Source organism: Mustela nigripes, chromosome 1, assembly GCF_022355385.1.
Source record: "Mustela nigripes isolate SB6536 chromosome 1, MUSNIG.SB6536, whole genome shotgun sequence".
NCBI classification, from domain to species: Eukaryota; Metazoa; Chordata; class Mammalia; order Carnivora; family Mustelidae; genus Mustela; species Mustela nigripes.
Genome location: NC_081557.1, coordinates 235791446 through 235805123, shown reverse-complemented (window position 1 = coordinate 235805123; position 13678 = coordinate 235791446). Strand labels below are relative to the sequence as shown.

The 13678-nt window shown below is 43.9% G+C and overlaps 1 protein-coding gene across 3 annotated transcripts in view; it reads right to left on the bottom strand.

Moving 5' to 3' along the window:
- The window catches only part of RHOH (ras homolog family member H), a 47367-nt gene extending 33899 nt beyond the window's left edge, over window positions 1-13468 (bottom strand). The window contains exons 1-2 of one of the 3 annotated variants that reach the window (XM_059382825.1): window positions 7275-7693; window positions 3828-3913 (exon numbers count right to left, since the gene is read on the bottom strand). The gene's annotated coding sequence lies outside the window, so the exon portion shown is untranslated. Of the gene's footprint in view, window positions 1-3827; window positions 3914-7274; window positions 7694-13132 lie in introns of those variants that run through there. The other 2 variants (XM_059382836.1, XM_059382815.1) reach the window with 2 other exon arrangements.
- Between the last annotated feature and the right edge of the window lie 210 nt (window positions 13469-13678).

Genomic DNA, 13678 nt, shown 5'->3' with positions numbered 1-13678 from the left:
GGAAGCAGGCTCCCTGCTGAGCAGAGAGCCCGATGTGGGACTCCATCCCAGGACCCTGAGATCATGACCTGAGCCGAAGGCAGCGGCTCAACCCACTGAGCCACCCAGGTGCCCCACAAAAAACCCTTTTAAGTGGGTATTTCATAATGAGGATAGTCAAGATGTGTATCCTTAAACACCCACCATGCCCTGAGTGGTGCCTCTGATGCTAAGGGTTGTGATTTCTTCTGGATTTATCACGCCATGTCTCAAGAGACTAGTGACCCTGATGATAGCGAATGGGAAACTTTTTTAAAGTCAAAGATTCATCTTCAGGATAAACCTGGAAGAACCCAAGATATGAAAGGCTATTTGAGAGCTTTTTACGATCACCAAATTTCTTCTAAATCCAGGTGAAGCAAAGAATCTCGATGTCATGGTTCTTGTTACCGCAAGATCATTTACTTTCATATGTTCATATTGTGATATGTTGCTGTTATGGCATATTTCTGGTAGTATTACTATTTTGAGTGCTACAATTCTATATAGAAAGTACTGTATTTCACTGAAAAATTGATTTTGTTTGCTACTTTAATGTAATGTTATCAAACACAGAGGCCCGAAGTGTTTTCTGGACATAGCACCCCTTATTCTACTCACATTTCTTCTCAATGGCCACCTCCCAGGGGTCAGAGATAGAATGTTGATGGGTCCTAGACTCCCCCTCCGACCTCCTCTCTGTGCTACCTCCTTGTAGTTCCCTCCTTCACAGCTGCTTCCAGTTGGTCCAAATGCCTCACAAAAGTCACTTCCCGGTGGAAGGGAATTTGGTGGTACAAACTCTATTTAGTTAAGGAGTGCCATAAGGACGGCCTCCTGTTTTTAGTTGGTCTCAACAGACTCCACATAGTGACTTGTCCCTTCTCGGCTTCTCTGTTGTCATACCCCTTTACATCATAAGCCCTTAGATCCTAAGACTTGAGGTAACAGCCTCACCTCCAACACACACACACACACACACACACACACACACACACACACACTGATATACATGCCCTCGGCCCATCCAAACCATTACCCTTAATCTGGCACTGTTTCTCAAAGTATCAAAGTATGCAGATCATTTGTATCAAAAAACTTTATGGAGTAGGAAGACTTGTTAAAAATGCATATTCCTGCCAAGCAACCCCCGCCCCCCGACAACTGAAACAGAATCCACAAAGATGAGCCTAGAAGTCTGCATTTGTTAACATGACCCCCATCCATCCAGATGACCCTTAAATGCACGAAAATTTGAGAACCCCTGATTTGGAAGAATCGTTTCCCCTCTTATTTGAGACCTGCTGTTCTCAGATCTAGATTCAACTTCTTTTACATCCATTTTACTTATCTCTGAGGTCAGCATTTCCCTGTCTTTTCCCAAGAAATGTTCTCTCCTCTCTCTGGGCCTTGCCAGTTGATTATCTCTGGGCTCTTTCCCAGCTTCTGCAGTCTACGTTAGCAAATCTTTAATACCCAGCCAGTCACTCCTTTCTCCTTCCTGAGCTGTCCTAAAGAAACCCCCTTGTGGGGCACCTGGATGGTTTAGTCGGTTAAACTTTGGACTCTTTGGTTTCAGCTCAGGTCATGATCTCAGACCCTGAGATCTTTCCTAGGATCCCTCCTAGGATGGAGCCCCCCACTGGGCTCCCAGTTCAGCAGGGAGTCTGCTTGTCTCCCTCTGCCCCTCCCCCTTCCTTCCCCATTCTCCTCCCCCTCTCCCTGCTCATGGGTGTGCATGCTTGCTTGCTGTCTCTCTCTCAATCAGTCAATCCATATTGAGAAAGAAAGAAAGAGGAAGAAAGAAAGAAAGAAAGAAGGAAAGAAAGAAAGAAGAGAAGGAAAGAGGAAAGGAAGGAAAAGAAAAGAACGAAAGGGACCCTCTTATTATCCACCACTCCAGACTGGCTGGGTATAAACTCCCTTTATAACATTTAGCCCAGAGAGTCCCATACCTGCATGTCAAAGGCAAACCACATCTGGACCACAAAACTCATAGTCTTCCCAGTCAAATGTTAAAACTGCTTAAGATCACTTATTTACAGGCCCTCTCCATATTTTTTAAATGCACACATACTACTCCAATAAATGCAGTAAAAACAAAATTCTATCATTTCACCATACTAACCCACTAAATGCCTGCATTGTTTCACCCCACATTTAATCTTCCTTCATAACAAAATCAGAATATAAGTTAAAATTTTAAACCTGTTTTTCTAATCTAACACCATACCAAATATGTTTTCATAACTACCACAAAGTCATTACCTTGAATGATTACAAAGTAGTCCACGGAATTAATGCTCAGAATCATTATTCCTTAGTCAGGTTATGAGTGACTACGTTCCTGCATGTTATCGCTTCCTTCTTTGAATTATTTATTTAGAATAAATTCCCAGGGATAGAATTAAGGGATCAAAATGTATGAGCATTGTAACAGTTCTTTTTTAGAATTAAGGGATCAAAATGTCTGAGCATTTTAACAGTTCTTAACACATATTGCCAAGTTGCCATATTTGTGTTTTCCACAGTTCATTGATGTTATACTGATAAGATGTTTAACCGCCTCCCCTCAAAACAAGTGCGGGGAGCCTGATTTATGGTGTTTGCCAATTTCCGTGGTGTAAACACTCCTACCATGTCCAGGTTCAAGCTACAAACTTGGATACAGAGTTGGAAAGAGACGTTCAGTAGCATATTATTATATGATATTTCTATCAAACAGGTAAGTTGAAATAAGTTCAAGAGCATCGATAATAGTACAGTGTAGTAAATAACTAGGATCAAATGTGTTCTGAGCATTTCCTACCTTTATTTATTATAGAACTTATTGAACTGTAAGTTACAGAATTTCATCTTTAACGGCAGCTGTGCTTAACAAAATTGCAAAATTTCTGAAAATATTACAATCGGCTTTTGCAAACAAGCACAGGCAGGCTCCCTCACCCACTGCAAATACCTCACATGAATATTTTGCAAGAGCACGTCTTTTTTTTTTTTTTTTAACTGAAGCCATTGAAAAGTCACCCTATTCCCATCTGCTGTCACAAACAATAACCATGCTTTTAGGTTAGCAAGTTATGCAAATATATAATGAATAAGGAATAATGAAAAAAATAGAGCAGGAGGTCTATCTGGGCCAGTTAATTCCACCCACCCTCTCCCAATTTGGACAGTAGTCTCTTCGTGCACTTACCCACTAGGGTCTTTTTCATGGGGTCACCTATAATAACTACCCAATTATTAATTAACTCAAGCAATGACTGAGTGCCAGTTCACGCGCAGTTCTCACGGCAAATGTGATTAGAAACCATACTGCCTGTTACTTAACCACTCTCTTCTTTTCTACGAAATGGGGAAGAGGTCACTGCTGACTACAGTATTACAAGAATCTAAGCGTGGAGATAAGAAGGCTCCAACTTGGGCTCTAAGAAGCAGTTGAGTGTTCTACAATGTTTTGAAATTTTCTTCCAAAGGTAATTCATTAGTATTCTGTTTTACTGGAAAAGAGAAATGGAAGGGTGATTTGGCACTTTCTCCCCTGAAAGCAAATTCCATTCTATGGGCTTTCCCTGAGTAACAACAAACAGCCTCTCCGTGTATATATGGTCTTTTTAAAGCGGCGCCTTAGCACTCGAGTGTTAAAATGTAAATATGGTTGATGAAAACTCTAAACTCAAGTCATCCCACCCCCAAGGAATTCACCTAAGAAATCAATTCAAAACAAAGGAAAATACTTTTATATGTCGACATGAATCACAACAAAGAGAAGACCATTTGACCTCATTTCAGCGCTTAACTCAACTTACCATCTTGGTGCTTGGGGCCCCGTTCGAAGAGTTCTGGATTAATGGCTCTCAGATGCTCATCTATAGATCAACTGCCTCCAAGTCATCTGGGGGCGAGGGTTTGCACTGATTATCACACAGATTCCTGGATCAAACCCCAGGGCTGTGAGGCGATTCATGAGAAATTCTAGTTTCTTTAATTCCCCAAGTGGTCTTGATGTCCAGCCAACTTTAGGAATTATGATTCCAGGCCAAAACTGAACAAATCAAATCATCTTTGAGCAACTGTCCACATCCAGGGAACAGTACATCTTCATACACAAAGCAACAAGAGGTTGCTTGGGGCCTCAAGCAGCTGCTTGAGTCAAAGGACCAAACAGCCACAGAGAAGGCGACTGTTTCCAGTGCCCAGCCCCCTGCCTCCATCCACCCTCTCCATCTTGGACACCCTCATTGCCTGCACTGCCCACCCCAGCACCCACTACTGTTGTTCTGTCTTCTGTTACGCCCCAGTTTGGCACCCTATCCTGACTTGGGCTCACCCCTTCGCATACACAAAGCCCCAAACTTCTTGCCTCCCTCCTGTTATGAGTGGGGTTATAGAAGAAAAACGATATTACTATTTGACTAAGGTGATCTGCACATAAAATTGAGCCATCCCTGTATAATGAACACAATGGCCATATTTACATTTTTTTCCAAAGGGTGCTTACTATCCCCCCTCACACACACACCCCCCAACACACACAAAAATCTCTAGTTTGGAGAATGGAACAGGAAAACAGAACGTTTTTCAATTTTGGCTCATCCAAGACCCCAGCATCTAGAACCTAGATAGGCACTTTGGGCACTCCTCATCAACACGGTCAATGAATAGAAATGGATTTTTGGCTATGCCTCGCTACTAATATTACTAATATTAAAATACCATAAAATTACTAATATTAAAATACCATAAAATAAAATAATTTAATTTCAGCTGGCCGGGGAAAAAGAGTCACCCTCTGCCTCTTCCTCTAATGCCAAAAACACCTCTAAAATCCTACCCGAAGCATTCAGAGGGCAACATCAGCCCCAGATAAATAACAATAACATGATATATAACACAGCAGTCCCTCGGAGAGTTCTTTTCTGAGTCTGACAATCAGATATGGAGAGGCTCCAAAAAATCCATTTCTAATCTTGTTTTCCTTTTTTCACATATATTATTGCTATAAAATACCTAACCCTGTGCCTATCCCATACTTGGTGCTCAAAAAAAACTACTGTTTTTCACCCACTAGCCCCCTTTTTCCTTTGAAAGGAACCCTGGCATTAAGAGAGTTACTTACAGATACTTGTTCCCAACCGGGGACCATACGGGCTTCACTCTCATGTCCCCACCAAGTCCTTAACAACAACCGTAATAGCTACATTTCTTGACAGTTTATTTTATGCCAAGCACTAGGCTAAATGCTTTACATACTTTTTATCTCAATAGGTATTTTCAGTTATTAGAGCTACTTTACAGATACATGTTCTTATTCGGAGGATTGAAGAATGTGTGTCCGAGGATCCCACAGCTCAGAAGCAAAAGCACCAGATTCAACACAAGGTAATCTGGCTCCAAGCACCAGATTCTTGTTCACCATACTATATTTTTGTTATTAGGTGGATGCAAATTTTTCACAGTTCAGAAAAAAGAAAAGTGCTCTGAATCACTGGGGGGAAAGTACCAGCTAATCAATAACATCTCATTCAGATATGCAAAGGAAGCAACAGATTTCATGGAATTTTTGGACTGGTTGTTGAAGACTAGAGGCTCACTCAGTCAAACAAATCATCCTTCCAAGAGGAATGCCACTTTAATACTGGATGCTGGACATGTAAGGCCCAGCGATGGAAGTCTTACAGGAACCCCCAGCCACACAAGCCTTTCTCGGCATCAATGGTGTAGTAAGGGAAGCCAGCAGAAGGAAGGCAAGTGGAAGGTCACACACGTGGGGACACATAAAGTAGCCCCCAAAATGAGGAGGACAGGATCTCTGGGCTCCCTGTCACCTGGAATTCTGTGAGACCTGTGAGACCTGAGAAGAGGAGCCTGATGGCCTAAGAAGACCAGAACACTATTGAAAGGCATCTGTTCTGCCCAGCAGCCTCTCAGGGTCCTCTGCAACCTGTCTACACCCGAGTTTTTCAAGCTTATTTCCTGACAATGTATAAAACAATCTTTGCCTCTTTGGGGGGCCCAGTCTCCTCCACTGAACCGCTCATCTCATCAGTCTCACCTGTGGCTCTTTGTTCACATGGTGCTCCCATGCTAATTAACCTCCCCTTTCCCACCTACTCAAATCTCACATCTTTCCAAGGCCATGTCTTCCAAACCTGCTTTAGCTTACCCTCAGACCCCCTTCTTGGAACTCCTTTAACTCACAGCCCACATCACCCCAGGATTCACACAATTCCCACCTTGCACTGCTTCCTGAATTTCACATCTCACCACGACTACTAGATTATAAGTTCCTTGGGGTGGAGGATTCCTTATATGTGTCTTATATCCTCCACACCAGCTTGGAATCATTAAGTGATTATTGACTATTCATTCCTTGCGTGAATATTTTACTGGCAGTTCTAGTTTAGGGAAACACCTAAAACTAGCGATTTTCCTAGTTTTATTTAGCTACAACCCAGGCTATTGATGGTACCTCACAGCACATCTTCAAATCCAACCACCTCAAAAACTAAATTTAATTTAATTCAATTTAAAAATAAATACTTGGACATCATATGCCGCTTGTAGAAAGAGGACTTGAGCATTGACAATAGGTGAAATCAACAAGCTGGGAATTCCAGATCCAAATCCTTATCATCGGGATCTTGGTTGGTTTCTTTTCTGATTTAGAAAAGTTTAAAACTCTTATTTGTACAGGGACACCTGGGTGACTCAGTCAGTTAAACATCTGCCTTCAGCTCAGCTCATGATCCTGGGGTCCTGGGATCAAGTCCCATGTTGGGCTCCCTGCTCAACAGGGAGCCTGCTTCTCCCTCTGCCTGCTGCCACTCCCCCAGTTCGTGTTCTCTCTCTCTCTCTGACAAATAAATAAATCTTTAAAAAAATTCTTATTTGTACAACTGAGAGGATCTTTATATTTACTTATCAAACATAGGGTGATATTTCAACTACCCAAATATTTGAACTCAGTCACAGTCAATCACAAGGGCTTGAATTCTCTAGGAAAATATCTGAAAAAAAAAAAAAGCCAACTATTATAACTTGTAACATTTCAAAAACTACACGCATCTTGTCAGGATGGTGGGGGGGTGGAGTTGGATACCAGAACAACTGCCCTTTCCCCCATAAAACGGTTTCACACTTTACAACAGGTAGGGCAAGATCATTATTGTGTCTAGCCTAAAGTAAAAGCTACTTAAATTGGAGAGATTTCTTGTGACACCGAGGAAATATTTTTAAAGAAGCCAGAGTCTTACCTGTTGTAGATGCCGAAGAAATTTCTTGACACCAAAATGACTGACTCCGGAAGTTAATCTGTTCAGGGCAGGTAAGCAGAAACAAAATCTGCCCGAGCCCTTTCACCGTTCCGATTTCCTTCTGGGATCATCGTTTCCTTCCTCCCCAAGAATATAACTGATTCGCATTGGAAGAACAAAGATGTAAAAGTTGAGCTGGTAGAGAATCCAACCCCAGACGGTCGGGTTTCATGTGCGCGGTGACTGAGGTGGCAGGAACAATCGGAATGTGACGATAGAGATTAGCAAGTTCCTGTGTATAAGTCAATTTCCTGTAGCTGGCTTCTCTGAAGAGGGGATCTCATTTGTGTGGGTTTACCCGTGTGTGTGTGTATGTGTGTGTGTGTGTGTGTGTGTGTGTGTGTACGCACACGTGCATTTCTCTCCGTGACAATATGAAAACTTCCCCAGAGAAGAGGCCTCTCCATTTCCCACCAACAAATTGCCTATGTAAAACTGAGGAAAGGAAGAGTGAAAAACACAGATGATTCCTTAAGGAAGTGAAATAAAACAGAAAAAAAAAAAAAAAAGAGGGGCGCCTAGGTGGTTCAGTGGGTTAAAGCCTCTGCCTTCGGCTCGGGGCATGATCCCAGAGTCCTGGGATCATGCCCCGCATCAGGCTCTCTGCTCAGCGGGGAGCCTGCTTGCCTCTCTCTCTCTGCCTGCTTGTGATCTCTGTCTGTCAAATAAATAAATAAAATATTAAAAAAAAAAAGAAAAGAAAAGAAAGAAAGAAAAAATGTCCACTCCTCTAACTGGTCTTAGTTAATTTAAGTTTAGGGGAGAAAAAAACACCTTAGAACATACATGTCAACTTGGTGAACATACTAACTATGGAAGGAAAACAGTAGGTCGGTGGTTTGTTTTTCTTTGATTTATTAATAACTCTCACATAATAATTTAGAAAGAACTGACTCAGCCAGAGCGAGAGCTCAAGCAGCCCCACCATGAATTCACCCTTTTTTGGACCAGCACCTGTGTTGTGAGGTAGTTGACTGAGTTGTTTTCAGACTCCTCACAGTTTCATTATTTGCCTCCAAACACAAGTTACTCTTTTTTTCCTTCTGTGCAATCCAGGTGTAGAGACCATCTGTATCTAGGCTACGGTGAGGTTGCCTAGACCAACAAATTGAACTTTTATGACGTGTTCACAGTTCCCCGTGCCTCCAAGCCCTGAATAATGACAGATGCTACTGTCCAGGGTGAAAACTTTGTCAAAATATCTATGTGCCAGAGAGACAAAAGAAACTCCATTCAAGTCAACAATCATCTCTAGAGGCCCTACTATGTGTAAGATTCTGTGCAGGGTGCCAGAGTAGGGTAGGAACACGAAGATCAACAAGATGGACTCCCTCACTCAGAATGGCTAAAATCAAGTGAAGGAGAAGGACATGCACATAAAAGAGATACTCTGAATCAGGATTCATTACAGATCTCACTGGAAAAATCCTGGGACCCAGGAGTCAGGTAAAATTTTACCATTTTACCAGTTAAAATAGCCACTGAGCCTTGACATGGATTCTCTTGGATTATTTCAGGGAGACTCACTGGCTTCCCGGAAGCCCCACAGAGCAGTAGCATCGTTTGAGGACCATCCTCATCATTGTAGACTCAGAATCCTGTTACGCACCTCACACTGTGTACTGAAGAGAAGCACAAAGACCGAGACAGATAGATTTCCTGTTGTCACATCACCTATGTCTTAGTTGGGTGGGGGGAGGGGGGAACAAACAGAACCATTCAAATGAATGCACTAATTACAAATGGTAGTGATTATTACAAAGGAACCAGAGGAGAAGCTGAGGTGGACAGCAAGAGGGTATCTGTGTCCTAGAGGTGGCCCAAGGAGGCCTCTTAAGAAGCTAACATTTAAGCTGAGATCTGTGACTCTCAGCCCTGGCTAAAAATTAGAATCATTTGGGAAGCTTAAAAAAAAAAAAAAATACCGGTACTAAGGCTCTGCCCCTAGTTTAATCTATCTGGGTTGGAGCCTGGGTATTAATATACTCTTCTCCCCCCCAACCCCACAACCCAATCATTCTAATGTGCCCCTACAGCCACTGCTCTAATAATGAGAAAGAGAGGCCTGGAGAGAGCAGGAGGAAGGGCCCTCCAAGCAGAGGCAGTTGTATGTGCAAAATCCCTGAGTCAGAAAGGAGTTTGCCATATTCAAGGGATTGGAAGAGGATTACTATATCTAGAGTGCAGCTATGGCAGGCCTAAAGGGCGGAAGAACAGCCTTCTCAGGGAGGGGCACACACTCACTAAGCCCACAAGAGACTCTTACAGGAACCCAAGTGTCAAATTGTTAATGGGCAGGAAGAATTCAAACTGCCAGGTGAAATCCTTGAGCTCTCAGACTAATACATTATCCCCTTCTAGAAAATTCCCTGTGGAAATCCAGATCACCATCATGATATTATTAGATAAGCTGAACACAGGGCTTGTGGATCCTTTAGTTATTTACTTCTGGCTTTGTTCATCAAAAGATTTAGGGCAGCTTATAAAAATATACACGCCTTAGTGAGAGCAAACCAATTAAAAATGCGAAATGAAAAGATGACATCTAGAGAAATGAAGACAGAAATTCTAAAACCAGGGGTAAGGTTGATACAGAAAAGATGTGTCATGTGGTGCTAAGCCTTTAAGCCACCATATAAAACATCAAAAGTTAAATGCCCCCTCAGTAAAATAACTGTATCATTGCTCCGGATGCCGAGACTAGAAAGGAACTTGGCCCCTGGCTTCTCAAAGAGAGGACATCATGGCTGAAATGAAACACTGTCCTTACCCAGCCAGCGACAAGTTTTGTGCAGTGGTCCGTTGCCTTGTTTCTCAGCGTAAGCTGATTTCATGTCCCGAAAGAGTTGACTAAAAGCTACCCCGGGGGGTGGGGGGGGGCAGGAGGCAAGTAGGAGACGGTGTGCTGGAGGTGGTAGTTAATACAAGGAGTGTTACCCCTCATGCTGCTGTGAGGGACCAATTTAATGGAGAGATGAAGATCAAGTTCAGATTTTCTTCAGAAAATGGGGGCTGGAAGAGTTTTCTCATCCATGCTTCTGAAAGATTGGGGGCAGCAAAGGGTTCAAAATTGGTCATACTTCCAGCAAAAGACTCGGGGGTGTTCTGTGTCCCAGCATCCCTTGAGAGAGCAGGGGAGGCATCAGGGCCGGCGGCCTGTGTGGACAGACCCCTCCACCTGCCGTAGAAGGTGAGGCAAGGCTCTGTCCTTTGTGACACAAAGTAAGAGGGGCTACAAGGAGAAGGCCTCAGGCCTTGTGGCTTGTCTCCACAAAAGGGCACACGTACTCCTTGGGTCAGGCTAGGTGGGGTGTGTCCAGAGGTCTAAGCACTCCCAACATTCCCCTTTGCCTCATGGCTGCTGGCTGACCTCTCTTCTTCTGGCGGCCTGGCTCACTCTGTGTACATGAGTATCGTTTCTGGTGTTCTCCTGTAGACTTCGTGCTTCCTCCTGCTCCTGACTTGAGAATGTCTCTCCTATTGCCTCTTCCACACATCTAACTTCCATACACAGTTTAATCCCAGAGGGGGTTATCTTGCTGGGGGGTGGGAGCAGGTTGGGGACAGCAACCTAACTTCCTTCCTTTTCTCTCTTTTTGGTTCTCTCCCAATCTCTCTCTCTCTCCCTCTCTCTCTCTCTCTCTGTTGCCATCTCTCTCTCTCTTGCTTTTGCCCCCTCGTTCTGTTAATAGACAGGGGTCGTGTTGAGGGACGAAAGCAAATGCCTTCAAATACACGTACACATCACACACTCACAGACACACACACACACACACACACACACACACCCAAACCTCTCAGGGTGTCGTTCTTAGGCCACATAAACCGGCTTTGAGACCGAGGTGGGGGGAAATCCTGGGGAATTCAGAGTGACAGCCGGGAAGGAAGCTACGGGTATGAGGTTCCTAATAGGGAACTGACCCTTGTTAAAAGTCACATTCTGGGAACTCATCTTCCATGAGCTCCCACACTAGCCTTGTTGACCCTGCCACAGACACACACCACCCCCCAAATAGCCTCGTGAAGCCCAGTTCCAAGGCCCATGAGCCCCAGGCCTAGCCCTGCTCACTGGCGTCTCTTAGGCATTGACTAGTCAGTCACGCGAGAACCATTTGCTGAACGACAGATTGGTTCTCTCGTCTAAGTCTGGCCATAGCTCTATGTGCTAAACATTTTAAAACATGCTCTACAACCAACGAGACCTCAGCGGGTTGACTGAAACTCTATGACCTATGGAAAGCAGAACTAAGATTTACCCCATCCTCTGTCCTGGTTCTTCACACCACTGTCTCCCAATGGGGCGAGCTGGGCCAAGGTGGGGAGGGAGGGTGTGGCCAGAGCTCCCCCCCCCTACTGGGGGCCACCAGTCCATTTTCTGTGTCCAGGGTGCCCCTCCTCTGAGATTCCCAGGCAAATACCATCCAAACACAAAGCCAGGATTTGCTGTCTAAAAACACCTTCGTTTGAAATGCCCTTTGCTATGGCGAAATGTGGTTTATTTTCTCTTTAACAGTCTCCTAAGAACAAGGACCTTCTTTACTGAGGATTTTTATTTAAATAATAAGAAAGCGGTCTGTGCACCCGGGACTTGTGCAGAAGTGGTATTCTCGTCCATTGCAAAAACATCTTGCCATTTATTCCAAAGAGAACTCTTAATAACTGGTAATCATAACCAACAGTAAGGTCTTGGGAACCTTGCGATTAATATCAATCATTTGCTAAATTATTTCTCCCCTGGGTTAGTAAGATGCCTCCCCCTTCTTCTTACTATTAACATATTAACTGAAATGATTTAGATTTAGTGGGTAGCTTTTAAAGTTTACACAGACCCCCCTCTGGGATATACCACCTAATAAGATAAAATATTGCGGTGGGTTCTGAAGATGGAAAATATGTACTAAAACCTTGTCTGAATGCTTCGAAACCCAGGGCATTAGTCATACTGTAATTATGCTTACCCAGCTCCCCACTGCGTGATAACCGTATTAAGCCAAAACACACATTCCTTCTGAGCGAAAGATTTCATGACGGGGATTGTAAAATGTTAGCCCTTTGTAAGAGAAAGAGCTTAATCCTGCTATATGATACGTCGGGGCAAAATACATTCATGTAAAACGCCATTTAAAATTCTGAATATTAAGCCATCTTAGAAATGTCGTGGGGCTAGACATCCCATGCCCAATTTCTTCCTGACGTGTTTTAACTTATTATAAACAACAGCCGCCCTCAGCCGATAAGAATATCATTTCAAACATCTCCTTGCCTCCCGCTTATTGCCAGAACCATCACTTCCCCCGCCGCTCCGCTACTCATCTATCTTCTCTTCGACTGTTTTAATGCAACACGCTGCCTTTTGTTTGAGCGACTGGGAGGTTCTCAGAATTCTCAACTGCCATTTTTATCCGGGTTTGTGTGCTCTGTGTAAACTGTGTGTCTCTAGCAAACATTGACATCCTGGTTCTTTTTATTGCAGAACCACTGTTCACAGCAACGCAGGGCCTCAGAAGATGAGAGCACCCAAAGTCGTCCTACAAGCGGTGGCTCGAAAGTTACGGGTTTTTTCTTTTTTTAACCATCAGAATAGAGTTCATTTGTTCAGATGACCATTGCCCTTCAAGGCAGTCCCTTAGCAGCTGGACCATTTGTCCGCCCCTGCAGGCATTAGCCACAGCGCTTCGAGAACGTTTGTAGAATATCCCTCTGACCCGGTTTAGTGCACCACAGAAGAAACCCAGAATCACTACGCTCTATTTGCAATGTGTTCTTGACTCCAAACATCAGCTGGCTTGGTCACCCACCTTGGTCACTGGATGAAGTTCCGAAGGGCTGTCTCTCCAAATCACATCCTCCTGAAAAGGACAAAGATGGGCTATCCTCGAAGAGAGGTCAAAGAATGCGCCTCGGGCTCAAAGTAAAGCCAGAAGAAGAGCATGAGACATGAGGTCAGAGCAGCGTCTTGGGGTCAAGTGCATTAAACTCCCAGGGGACCCCTGCGAAAGGTGCAACCTTCACTCTGATGCAGAAACGCTGGGTTGTTGAGAAAAGAGGAAGAAGGAGAAGGCCATCACGGCTTCTTCTCACATTCATATTTGCCTTGATAGGGATCTTCAGTTCGGGTGCAAACATCACAGCGTCTAACTGCAGCTCAGCACACCTGCCCAGCGCGGGGGTTGCAAACGTTTCAGTTATAAAGCAGAAAACGGAGAGTGCTAACTTGCCCTCTCTTCAAAATAACAGATCTCCTGCCCAGTTCTGGAGGGAATGGGTTGAGGCCTCTACCCAAAAGCAATCTGAAATTTTGGAGAAAGTGTCAATTTGAACTAAGACAAAGAAGGATTGAAATC